Here is a 13,407-nt window from a genome sequence, read left to right on the forward strand (position 1 = left end):
ACATCCAGAGGGATCTTTAAAAGGCTACAGAAATATGTGGACAGAAATGACATGAAGTTCAATAAGGTGAAGTGCAAAGTTCTGCACCTGAGGAGTGAAAATCCCAAGAGCCATGCACTGGGGGTCACCTGGCTGGAAAGCAGCTTTTCAGAAAAGGACCTGAATGGTTCTGGACTAGATGACTCCAGAGGTACTTTTCAAACTCAGCCATTCTGTTGTTCAATGGTTCTGGAATTCTGAATCTCCCGGTGATTTCCATGTTACTCCGTAGAAGCACTGGTAGCCAGCTGAGGAGAAGGATGGGACCTAACTGCTTAGGGGTATTTGAGATATGTCAGAGAATCCCTCCTGGTTTCCAGAGGCTGTAGAGAAGGAAATCTGCAGATGTTAGATTTTATCTTCAATGTTAGTGATATATCTCAGTGATATATAGTGATATATATTTACTACCAATAACAAACAACAATGGTCACCTCCATTTTTTTCTGTCAGAGGTGAATCAAACCCTACACTGAAGCAAGGTTAAGTGAATGTCACTCTTCCTCAGGACCTTTGAAAAGATAAGACTAGTAGAATGTTCAAAAGGACTATTACTATGGATATGTACCTGCTGCCTTGCAACATGACTAAGCAAAACCAAAATCTTTAGGTATTTAGGGAGACATTGTACAAAGAGTGGTGCTTAGCTCTAGATTTAGTATAATGTAGGTGTCTACTTGTAAGCCATGTACCTAAGCTCCCATTATAGTGAATTGAAATCTAGCCACTACGTTCAATAGTCTTAGCATTATTGACTAGGAGCCTGCATTTGGGCAGCTGAGTAACTCTTGAGGCTCCACTGACTCATCAAAGTAGGAAATGATTTGTACAAATATTGCCTTCAGTTTGGGAGCCATAGGTGTGCTCAAAGTGCTGCAATGAAGGCTGCATAAACAGTTAAGGAAGCATTGGAGAGTAATGAAACTCAGAGATGGGGAAAGATCCTGACTGTACTCAGTGTCTGAGATTAAGCATTTGTTTCAAAAGGGTATTTCAGTGAAACACACTATGGTCAGGACTCCAAAGGTCTTTATCCTGAAGGAGTCGCAGCAGGAACCAAGTCATAAGTCACTCCAGAAGAAACTACCTGTCAGCAGCAGAGGTAATGGCTGAAAGAGAAAGCAGAGAACAATAATTAACTCTGTCTCTCCCCTCTGAGAAAGATGTGATACATAGTATATCTTCCAAAAGTGGTGATAAGCTATTAAACTCTCATGAATATTCATACTAATTTTTAGTTTTTCAGAAACATTTTGTGGGGATGAAGGACAGTGTGATGGGAGCCTTCAGGCATATGGGCATGAAAACAAATGGGAAAATAAAATTAAAGTAATTAATTATAACTACAGGTCTACTTTAAAGATGACAATCTGGAAGAATGCCTCCTCTGCTAGAATCACAGAGCCATAGAATGGATTAGGTTTGAAGGGACCTTAAAGATCACATAGTCTCAAACCCCTGTTAAGGTCAGGGACACCTGCTACTTGACTGAGTTTCTCAAAGCCCTAACAACCCTGGCCTTTAATACTTCTAGGGATGGGGCATCCCCAACTTCTCTGGGCAACCTGTTCCAGTGCATCTTTACCCTCACCATACAGAATTTCTTCTGAATATCTAATCTAAAACCCCCTTCTATACTTAGAGGAAGTCAGAAGGATAAAAGAAAGAGCAGACATTCTAAAGCTTGCACTGTACTCCTGGAGACAGCTTGTTCTTTTGCCTCAAGAACATTCTGAGAACAAAGCAGCACATTATTGAAAAAGTGACAAACTCACTACCCACATCATAATCATGAGGTGTAGTAATATTCCCCAAAGTCTTCCCCCTAATGTTAAAATCAATACATGTAAAGTTACAAGAAAATATGTGGCAGCATTTTGTCTGATCATTGTAATATATTGAGTGTGGGTGGTGTGGGGAGGTAGTTTCTAACATGGAAATTATTTCACTGCAACCTACTTCAGATTGAGGGTTGCACTAGTCAAACCCACTGTTTTATGCTTTGTACTTATTTAGCCCATTCACAATCACTTCCAAACACTCATTGGCAAAGATTGTGTGGATGTGTCTCATACTGATGCCTGGAGTGGCTGCCTAGAACAGAGGCTAGTCAGAGTTAGAATAATAAAGTAGGTATTTATTAAAGGCCTGCAATAGATACACCTTGGACAGTGCAAAAGCCTTGCAGAGTTTGGTCTGTTTGCATATCAGAGGTTAATTGTCCAATTACAGCTTCAGGTAATGAAGTCACATTCCCACAGTTTGCTCCCCCCAAATTCACTTTTGTTTATACTTTTTTTGGGCCTGAGGCTATGATGATGACCATGGTTCTCAGGCCTGAAAAGATTGTTTTGTCTGACCAAAATGTGAAGAGATCTTACTAACACTTTATATAGAGTTCAGAGTTATACAGTAATGCAGTACAGGATCTGAAAAATATAAAAGCTAAAAACTTAAAGCATCATTCTATATGCATAATCCCATTGCAGGGTAGTTGCATATAAGAAACAAGAAAATTTTAGAATTTGGGTCATTTTTAGAATTTTTTTTTCAAACCTTCATAGACTATGCTCATAATCAGTCACCAAATACTTTTTGCCTATATTCTTATTTGCTACCTCAGGATATTCTCCAAAGACTTTTTGCTTGTGATATTCTTGTATTGTCTGTTGTACTTTACATGATTACCATATTCCTTATATTGTAGACTGTTTACTTTCAAGGCAAGATACAATGATAGAAATTTATTGTATGTTCATATTTCAATAACAGGTAGAATTTCCTGGAATGGGTCTGCCTTTCCACTGATCTTTTATTTTTATTGTTATTATTGTTGTTTTTGTTGTTGTTCTTTCCCCAATGCTCCATGCTGCAATGCAATAGGGCATTTAACCATTAGCAGAAAAAAAAAGGAGAAAAAAGTGTTTCTAGCTTGTTTTCTCATCCATTTAATTATTCATTTTCCCATTTTATATGGGATCTTATTGACACATTTATGAGGTATGAAATACTGGTAGACAGATTTCTATCACCCCAAGGGGAAAATGTCAATGCCCTTATTAGAAGTTTATTGATGCATTCCTTTATATTCAGAATTATCCCACATAAACTTTCAGAATGTTTTCCTTTGCAAAACCTTGTAAATAAATATTATTTCCTGAGGTCATTTATTAGTCAAGAGATAGAATGACTAAGACCATACTGCTGGTAGTTAGTGAAATACGAAATTCCATGTAGGTTTTTTTTTTCTGCAATGCCTCTAGGTTAATTTGAATGTTTCAGTGTTATGGACCTTGAGTACTTGATCTTACACTTGATTTTATACCTTGGGTAGTATGTAGGCAGTGGACAGAATGGGCTGATATGTCATATTGACTGTTTGTCATAATGACACCTCTCCAAACATCAAAGGTACATATTGAAGTTTTTTTGGGTATGGGTTGTGAAATGAATAGCCTTCAGGACTCCTAGACTTCAAATATGACATTCATATTTAAATCTGTATGAAACAAGTGTCACACATGACACCAGGACTAAAGAGAATATGATTTTTCACTTGGAGATATTTTGTGTACAAATAATCTGCTTTTTTTTTTTTTTTCCAGTGACAATCAGAAACATCCAGTTAAGGAGGAAATAAAGTTACAAAATGCAGAAACCTTAAATTTTATTACATGACTTTTTCCATAAGTACCAGAGCTTAAACCTTAATTACGCCCCATCTCCTTGCTCCTCTTTTTTATTATTCATTACTTTTCCTGATTTATTAACTTCATTTTATTTAAGTGCCTGACCCATAACCTGAACACAAATGGAAGGACAAGACAGATATTTTTCCTTCTCTGTTACATATCAAAAAAGGAAAGAAGCTAGAAGAAAAAAAAAAAAAGTCTTAAGAGGACTCAATTAATTTACCGCTACCCCAAGTTTGCGGGTACCAAGTTTACCCCAATTCCTTTTTGTTTCCACACAACCTCACAAGACAGGCAGGTGGGCTCCAGCCGGACAATTATGCAGAGTGGGATGCAGTCAACTTGATGTGATGTGAAGCACTATATTAAGGTAATTGCCAACCATCCTCAGAGCCTTGGGGCTTGATATGGTTGTCCTTACATAGATGTGGTTTCAAATGCCAGAGTCAGACAGGACAAGTAAAGATTACAAGTAGACCTGACAATGTGTATCCAGCCCCACAATGGGCTGCACTGTGACATCATTAGGCCTTGGTCTTGGCAAAAAGCGCCTGGATTAAGCTCCTCGTGAGCTTATTAGAAACACTGTCTTCTCCAAGAAAATTCAGCTGTCTAAGGAGCACCTGGGTTTTTTTACAAACAGCATTGGAAACTTGTTTCTTGACTGAACAACAACTTCAGTAGAATAACATCATTTTTGAAATTTCACAGCAAGTTACTGATCCGAGTTATGGCCAGGATGGAAAATTAGTATGACTAAATACAACACTCTTGGAGCCTTATAAACAGGGGTCCTAAGTGAGGCCCTTTGAGCTTTTCTGGACCACAGCAGGCTTTGACCATAAATCGTGCTCTGAGTGGGGTCTCAGAGCCAGGGAACTCTCAAGTTTGCTATACCTTGAAGAATTGCCAAATGTGAATGATGGATCCTGGACCAATAGCCCCACTCCTCGAGGCTCAGCTCTTTGCCTGTCGAGAAGATGTGAAGGTATCCAGCTTCAATTAATTCAAGGGGAATTTTTCAGAGATATATACCTTGTACACACTCCTTAAGGTTTGTGTGTGTGTGAATGTGCTATAGCAAATGCACTATGAATTTTGCTCTCTTAGATTCTCAAGTCCATTAGATTCCAAAGTAAGTGAGCTTGTATAAGCACTTTTGTGCTTATAGTAAATTCTGTAGAATATTTTGTTATTTTTTTAAGATTAGATTGTTAATTACATGCTGTTAAGTTAAAATTCAATTGAAAATTTTAGGCCTAAACCTCTGATAAAATCTGTGGCTAAATTTGGCAGAGGGGTCCATGCTGAACTTTTTATCCTTACCTTTCCTATCCTTATCCCTTTTCCATCCCTACCCTCCACACAGATAATTTTAGGTTAATTTTAGTTCTAACTTGATTGATTTTAGATTTTTGTCCAATTTCTCTGAGTGTGTGTTTTAAGCAACTAGTAAGTAGTAGAATGAACCTTGTCAACAAGCTTTCTTGTACTTTCATATTAAAAATGCTTTGGCCAATACTTTGGCTGGTCATTTAGCGAGAAATGTAAACCACTTTTCATTATAGAAAAAATGTGCTTTCGGGATAAGCAGCTAGAGGCCAGATGACTTCCCTGAAGACATCTCAAATTGTTTCTCAGCTTCCAGATCTAGAAATAAGCCTATCATGAAGTCTTTTTTTTCCTCTACTGTGCAAGAGGTGGGATTTGGCTGCCTAATGCCTCTTTAATATTTTTTTTGCTCCAAAGCAACCTGCATAGCTTTTAGTTCCTGTGGAGGAACATGGATGTCTGATAGAGCCTTTGTCAAGCCTGCAAGTCCCAGGAAGATGTCTCATTTTCCACAAGGTATCTGAAAAACCATTAAAAACTTATGTTCAGGTATTCTAATGGTGCCTTAGGGAGTCTAGTGAGACTGTACTCTTACCACAGGAATCTGTGCTGGGAGTCTAAAACTAGGTGTTACAAGTCCCATTAACCCAATTCTCTTGTCAAGGGGTAACCTCTCATCAATGTTGTCTTCTTTTGAGATGCCTCTAAGCATCTGCACTAGCCTCTAGCGACTGTTCCAGGTGATCATCAGTCTCTCATGGGTCCTATGTTGTGATGGATGTCTTCCAGAAACCCTAGGGCAACTAAAATTCTTCAGTGTAAGCAACTGAATGAAATATCTTTCTCCAAAAAGACTGTGAGAAGCCACAATGTGCCCAGTATCTCAAATATATATGTCGTATATATGTCAAACTAGTGCCATAAGCCATGCTTAAAATGGCAGAATTGTCTCAGTTATGGCCATTAATAAAGGACCTGAATTATGGAGAGCAGAACTGAATGACAGCTGAAACATATATGCTTGTGAAATACTGGTGGCTTAACATCTTTTCTTGTTCTGAATTAAAACTTAAAAGACCTTGTGAAATAGACTGTATAAAATAGTGTAAAATAATAAAGAATTTAAAAAATACTTTCATAAAAATGACCAGAAGGTTCTTTGATACACTTTGAGTCTACTGAACTGTATACCACTGGAGTATTCTTGAGTGTTTTCTTGGGATTTCTGGTGTAGTTCAAAGTTCAGCTGCTTTCACTGTCATGGCTCCTCCTGGGAGATATAGCTGTAATGCTTTTTATCCCCATCATGTTAACTTTTCCAGACTACCTGACAGGTATTGTGGTTTGTTTTTCATAGCATCTGCTGAACTTAGTGTGCAAAGTTCTGCTTGAAAATGGTAACTTGCTCATGCATATTTTTTCTTCATTAAATATGTAAGTTAATATGTAGAGTAATACTTAGGAAAAAATCTCCAGTCCATAAAAATCCTGACAGGTATGGCATAAGGAAGTGAATGGGGAAGGAAAAGAACCTGGTTGCATTTTAAAGTGACCTTCAGCAGCACACAATTAAATGTACATTTATTTACTGTAACTAAAAGTAAAACAATAATGACTAGTTAAATACTCCATTAAAGAGTGTTGAATTAATTCTGTCATGGAAAATATTCATCCCTACAATGTCTCCATAGAGAGAAGTCAACAAACACTTAAATCCTCACTTTTCTTAAATTCACACAATGAACAACATTTGCCTTTTGCACCAGCCTAATCAGCAGGTAATCACAAGATTTGGCAATCTTATGGACCACTAGTTAGATGCCATGTCCTGTGCTATGTTCCAGCACAGGTGAAACTCTGTTTTCCATGGCCAGTATCAGTCACGCAGTTCTCAGAAGAAGTGGCTGAGTAGCAAGGAAAAAAGGAATGTGTGCTTAAAGCGCTGCATCTAAAAATTGCGAATATCAAGCCTCTGATTCCTTTCCTGAAAGCAGTTAGAAATCCCTATTCCATTTTTTCCATTTCTCAGAAGACTTCTTAGTTAGAGTGAGGATGTCATTCCTCTTGCCTAGATAAGAACAACTGGTTTAGGATTTTCTAAGGTTAATGTGCTTCTGTGACATCTTAAAGAAGAATAGAGACCATGTGTTCAAAAAACATGGAAAAACTTCAGGTAAGCATAGCTGCATAAAAGTCAGAGTACAACAACTGGCATGTCATCTTGGAGAATTCAAAATCAAATTTCCACTGTAACCCACCCTTTTGACTTTGGTGTGACCAAGAAAGTAAAGTCTCACTGTAGATAATATATAGTTTTTCCAGGCAAAGATTTCTGCCCCTTTGAACTTAAAGTGATGCTCTTTCACGAGTGAAAATCATAGTACAAGGTCTGCATTACTATGACAAGTGAAGAAAAAAATTGATAAAGATTTGTAATAACCTAAAAGAAATTTCATACATCACTGAAGACACAGAAAACTGAAAATAAAAGAGATTGGGGTTATATTTCTTTTTAATAATGTCAGTCAAAAATGTTCCAGTCAGTGGTCTGAACACCATGGATGAGGACAGATTTACCACTTCATTTCACTGAATAACAATTTCAAATCCTAGCAAAATCTTGGTAAGATGAAATGGTGAAGCCTAAACTTACTGTCAACAAATCACACTAGACAAATAATACATTTTGATAAAATAGCTGCATGATCCTTGAACTGGAATATCTAAATGAGACAAAAGGTTTTAGAGGAAGGGAATTTTAAAGAATCAGTGACACCAAATAGGCTCATGTGCAGTTTTGCTGTCACAAAAGAAAAGGGGCAAAGCTGGGTGATACTTACAGCCTTGTAAACTCTGTGTAATGGGCATAGTAGTAAACTCAGAATAGATGTGGGTAGATTTTTGACTTGAAAAAAGAAAAAGGACAAGAGTGTAATCAACACTGTGACCTCACTGGATGCCCAAATGGTTGCTTAGAAATTAATCAGAGCATTGCTCAGATTGTAATATGGGCCTAACGTTTTTTTATTCAGGACAAGGTTATACAAGTAGCTTATGCAAAAGTATGAAGCTTATGTTACCACTGAAATGGGACCCTGGTTTCCATCACCCCTATACTTATTCATATCTGCCCCACACCACACAGACGTGTCAGTACTGCTCAGTTCCTTGATCACGTTCACCACCAGTCCTACCAAAATATGACCCTCTGTGTCATGGGTCTACCACTGGATCTCATGCACTGAACAGCTTTGTGATTGCTGGTGGGAATAAGAGGGAGAACATGCGAATACGGAATCCTTGCAGTGGTCTCAAACAGTGAAACTACACTTTATCTCAGAATTAATTTATCATCAACAATTTTATGCAGCAGAAACACAGAGATATTCCGCATTTGTATTCTTAACATTATGCTGGATTTGATTGCTTTTCTTTCACTGAATACTCTTTCTGTTTACTGACTGAACAAAGAAAACTTACAAAGAGGGAGATAACAAATAAACAAATTGACAAAAGCATTTTATATTAGATTTCTGAACTTTTGAGATTTTATAAACATTTCCATAAAAAGGGGGAATGCCTAAGTATTTGTGAATTAAAACACTATGTCAGAACAGAATGAATGCCATTTTATTTCTTTGTGTTTGTTTGTTTCTCCATCCTTCTTATTTTTCACATTGTCTTTACTCTTTATATTACAAAACATACTCTGCAGAAATGTGAATTGACTAACAAAAGTAGTTAGTGGTAATAAGGATGAAGTTTGACATCAGCTGCAGACTACAAGAACAAATGAAAAAGAAGCATGGGAACACAATTTCAAAAACAAAAGAGAATTTAAGAAAGAATATGCTATGGACATTGTTGTATCCTCCATCAACATACTGTACAGATCTGATGAGATAGAATGTCAAAAGCATGCTTAGTGCTGGGAATCACTGGAATTTGCATGGAAATGCTACAATAAGAAATAGATACCTATGGAATTAAAAATACAGTATATAAAAATAAATTACTTTATTATTGACATTTGGAGTTGTTCTCTCAAAACTGTTGCAGAGCTTGCACAGTATTTGTTGAGTGATTTTAATCTTAAATGGAATCCAGAGAGCCATTTGAACAGGAAAAAAAAATATTGTGAGATTTGGAATGCTATATCCTTCTTAAATGTAAATATAATGTCAGAGAGCACAATAAAGTCTTTCACTGTACCAATGAGAATCAGAGCTTCCGTCTATGAAGAACAAAGGAATTTTTAAAGTACCTCCCAACGGCACAAGATAGAATAAATTTTTATTAATATTTTAATTGCTTTTTATCTGCTTTGAATTCATAGAAATATAAATTTGAGAATGTCTGAAGCCAGTAGAGCTACTCCATTGTGAGACCAGCTTGAGTTTTGTCACAACCCATTTCAGCTTTTATTTCCTCATTCCGTTCATTTACCTTCAGTAATTTTCCTTGGCTTGACAGGACTTAAGTCAACTGTGTTGGCTTTGATAAAATAAAGTAATTGACTTTCAGGTGTTCAAGGACATCTTGCCCCATCAACATCTTCCCATCTATGGATGTGTATGCACAGACATATATATATAGGCAAGAGAGATGTAGCTGTGAAATGAAGCTGAGAGATCAATGTGGTTCACTTTAAAATTTCATAGACCTGATTATTCCCAACAGTAATGTAAGTACCTGGTGAGATTAAGTGTGAAGGTTTATCTCAAAGGTTAGCATCCTAAAAATAACCTTTGAAAGGCTGAACAGTTGTAACAACAGAGAAAACCATCCCTGGTGGTGCCAGAGTAGCAGCAGTGGTCTTTTTAAAAGCTAAAGATAGCCCCACTGACCATGGCAGCCAGCTGCCTCAGGTCCTGGGCTTCAAGAGAGGTCAGGCCCAGTGGTGGCCACAGGCAGCAGCAGTACCACTGGTGCTAAAGAAAATAAATTAAAACCTGCTTTGTTAATGTTTTTGCTTAAAAGTCAGTCTCTTAAAATGGTTAGTTTAACATGAAAATAGCGAAAAACAGTCGTGGTACACCTGGACAAAGATAGCAGACGGCAGGGTTTATTTTTTGAAATGAGAAGGAAATGCAGAGAATTGCATTAGATGCTTTGTCAGAGAACTAGTCCTCAGGACAGCCCCAGGCACTGGCAGTAGAGCAAACAGCAATGGGTGAGGAGGGTGGGGGTTTGTGCTTTGAGGGAGTCATGCCTAGTAATGGTGACCCCAGAGAGGCTAATAAGACCAGGTGAAGAGAGGAAAAGAGGGAAAAAAAATAAACCCAGAAATCCTTTCTATTGTTTTGAGAGAGCAAAGGAGTACAACGCTGCTGGAGGCACATCATGCATTATGCAAGTGACCACAGCTGCCCAGCTCCTCCAGAGCCTCAGTGTGGTTAGCACCAGTGCAACTAATTATGCCAAATGTATGAGTGGGTGAGGGACCAGGAGCAAGCTTAGCCACTGAGAGATCTAAAGTACTACTGAGCTTTTCTACAGAAACAAAAGGGTAACCAGAGCAGGACCTCCATGCACAGCAAAAGGTACAAAGCTGCTCCTGGAACTCTCATCCAGGAGATGCAAGGCACTGTTCCTTGCTGGATCTGAGCCCCAGTGTGAGCTGAACGGTGCTGGGGTATCCACAGAGGGCCAGGCATGGGAGTGGTGTAAGGGCAGTGGGGAAGTGGGTGCCCAATGCATCGTGACATAAAGGGACGATATTTCTGAAGGGCAGTCGTGCCGCATAGAGGAGGGCTCAGCCTGTTGCTGAAAATGTGTTTGTGGAGCTGCATTGATCTACATGGCCCAGTGGACTACTCCAGTTCTTCATTTCTTCTCCTGCCCAGGCTCATAAATCCTCACCTGCCACGGGCAGAAAAGCCCCAACATTAGCATGCTGCTCCTCATCCTAATTCCCAAACACATGATGGATTTTCCTGTGTTCCTGTGCTCCCCAAATTGCTCTGGCAGGACAACAAGGCATCAGTGTTTAATTCCACAAGCACTTGAAAGGCCTAACTACAAAAAGTGATGCCTTTGACAGACAGAAGTCTGCTCTGATATCAGTAACAACAGAATTTTCCCAAGGTAAACATTAATATGCTAGCAGACATTCACCTTATCTGCAACTGGTGATATAACTCAAGAATGATGCCTCCTATGTTATCTTCTTTTTCCAATTAAATGCTGAAAATGCATTATGACAAACATATTCTCTTTTCAAAAAAATCTCTTTAGACTGAGAATTTTCTTTTCCACAGCTTTAAGGGCACAACAGATCACCAACCACTATGTAAGTGGGATAATTTGGGGAGAAAAGGTCACAGCAGCAGCAGCTCTGACATGGTCCAATTTCTCCACTACTCACAGCTTGCTGCTCTAGAGCACTCTGCTCCATTGTCTGTGTTAGCAGCCCCTCAAGCTTCCATGATGTAAAAAAATCTGCAGATAGAAGGAAAAAAAGGAATTTTTTCAACCCTTCAAACTTAGATCTGATTTCTCTGGTTGAACTGGACTTGGTGCCTCAGAGCAAAGTAAACACATATGTTTGGGAAGGTTTTTAAACTATTTGACACCAAACCACCTTGTGCCACACAGAGAATAATTTTTCAGCCTTACAGACTTCTGATGTATGTAAAGCGCTAGCTTTCACGTGTCTCTTTGAGATGCAGTTGGTGGTGTGGTGTTACGTGTGACCTCAGACATCTGGACTAGCTGTCAGCCAGAACCATGAGAGTTTGCAGCACCATACTGAGGCACTTGCACATCAGATGGAGAGGAAAATATTCTCAGATATTGGCTCTCTCCCAAAACCAGTACTTCCCTTGGATCACACCTCATGCAAAGCTCTGTACGACTTGAAGAGAAAGATGGGTTATTGGCATATTTTGCACAGGCAGCGTGTTGGCTTTATTGTAAGTGACGACAGCTCCAGGCTGGAGGAGGCATGAGTGCATGTTGCTTTGTGCATCTATATGCTACTTCCCCTGCTGTTTCAATTTGATTTTGTATTTTCTTATTGAAAAAGATAAGATAGATAAAAACCATCTGACTTCCATATCAAAAAAGCATATGCCAGTTGCAGGTATTCCTGAAAAAAAAAAAATAGAAGTGTACACATACAGGGAAAAAGAGATATGGTTTTCATATATAGTAGCAAATCAAATTACATTTGAAGGTAAAATCTATTTAATCCCTCTTCCATCCACAGTTGCTGCAAAAATAAGCCACAAATTGGTGCTAACACTGAACAACATCACTGATACTGTTCTATAAATCATCCTCATTAGAAATTTGCATCCAGATCCTGTAGGCTTCTGGAGAAATTGCTGCAGTATCAAGACATAGCTATCATTTGTCAAGTAATTCTCTAGGATAAGATTCTCAGATACCTGCTGACTTTAATCAAGCAGAGAACAATATCCCAAGTTTGAAGGCAGCTCCAATGGTGCTGCTGAGCAGGAGTGAGGAATTCCCATTGAGAAGGAGTGGGAAAGTTAAGTAGGGTGTCAGGCAGGACCCTCAGGTGGAAGGAGCAGCCCATGGAACTCGTGGTGTCTGGCTCATCACTGTGCCCCAGCAGGGAGAGAGCAGGCTTTTCCTGCAGTGGAGCTTGGCTGCAGCAGGTGAGGGCAGAGCCCACCTCGCTCTGGGGCAGGCCTGGTGGGAACCTGTGACACTGTGGCTGCCCAGGTTGCAAGTCACAAGTCACTCCTGATCTTAAACACTGCTGGAAGTTTTAAATCAGTTTTATGCACTCTGGTGAAATTTGTAAAAGTTTTCACTCTTTAAGATGACTGAAAGTTAGTGTCCTAAGAGCAGTCCTGTAATTCAACAGATGCAAATTGTCATTGCCAGTAGCACACTAGGATCTGCACTCTGACTCCACAAGGCGCCCAGACTTGTCAGGGCTTGGCTGGCTTTGTCCTGGGCTGCCTGCAGCTTTGCTTTAACTTGCTTCTGCTGTTACCACTAGTTTCCCAATGAACAAGTGGCTACTGTCTAACTTGTTTTACTTTTGCTTAGCTTTATGTTACTATCTAGTATAACCATAATTTTTGCACAGATACTATTTAGCAAGCTGTTATTTTATGCAGAACAAAATATTTTTGACCCTAGAAAAATGATGTGGTGTAAAGTAATGGTACAGTAGCAGGAGCCTTTGGCTAGAGGGACAGAGAGTGGAGGATTACAGGCATGGAAATAACCTTCTGTAAACAAATCATCAGTTGGTGAAACGCAGTCCTGAGCACTGGGGTTAATTGGTTTTAGGGTTAACAAAGAAAACAAGAAAGAAGTATCCAGCATATATGAAATCTCATGTACATGAAATCTCACATTTCCA

Source organism: Anomalospiza imberbis, chromosome 2 (genome assembly GCF_031753505.1).
Source record: "Anomalospiza imberbis isolate Cuckoo-Finch-1a 21T00152 chromosome 2, ASM3175350v1, whole genome shotgun sequence".
NCBI classification, from domain to species: domain Eukaryota; kingdom Metazoa; phylum Chordata; class Aves; order Passeriformes; family Viduidae; genus Anomalospiza; species Anomalospiza imberbis.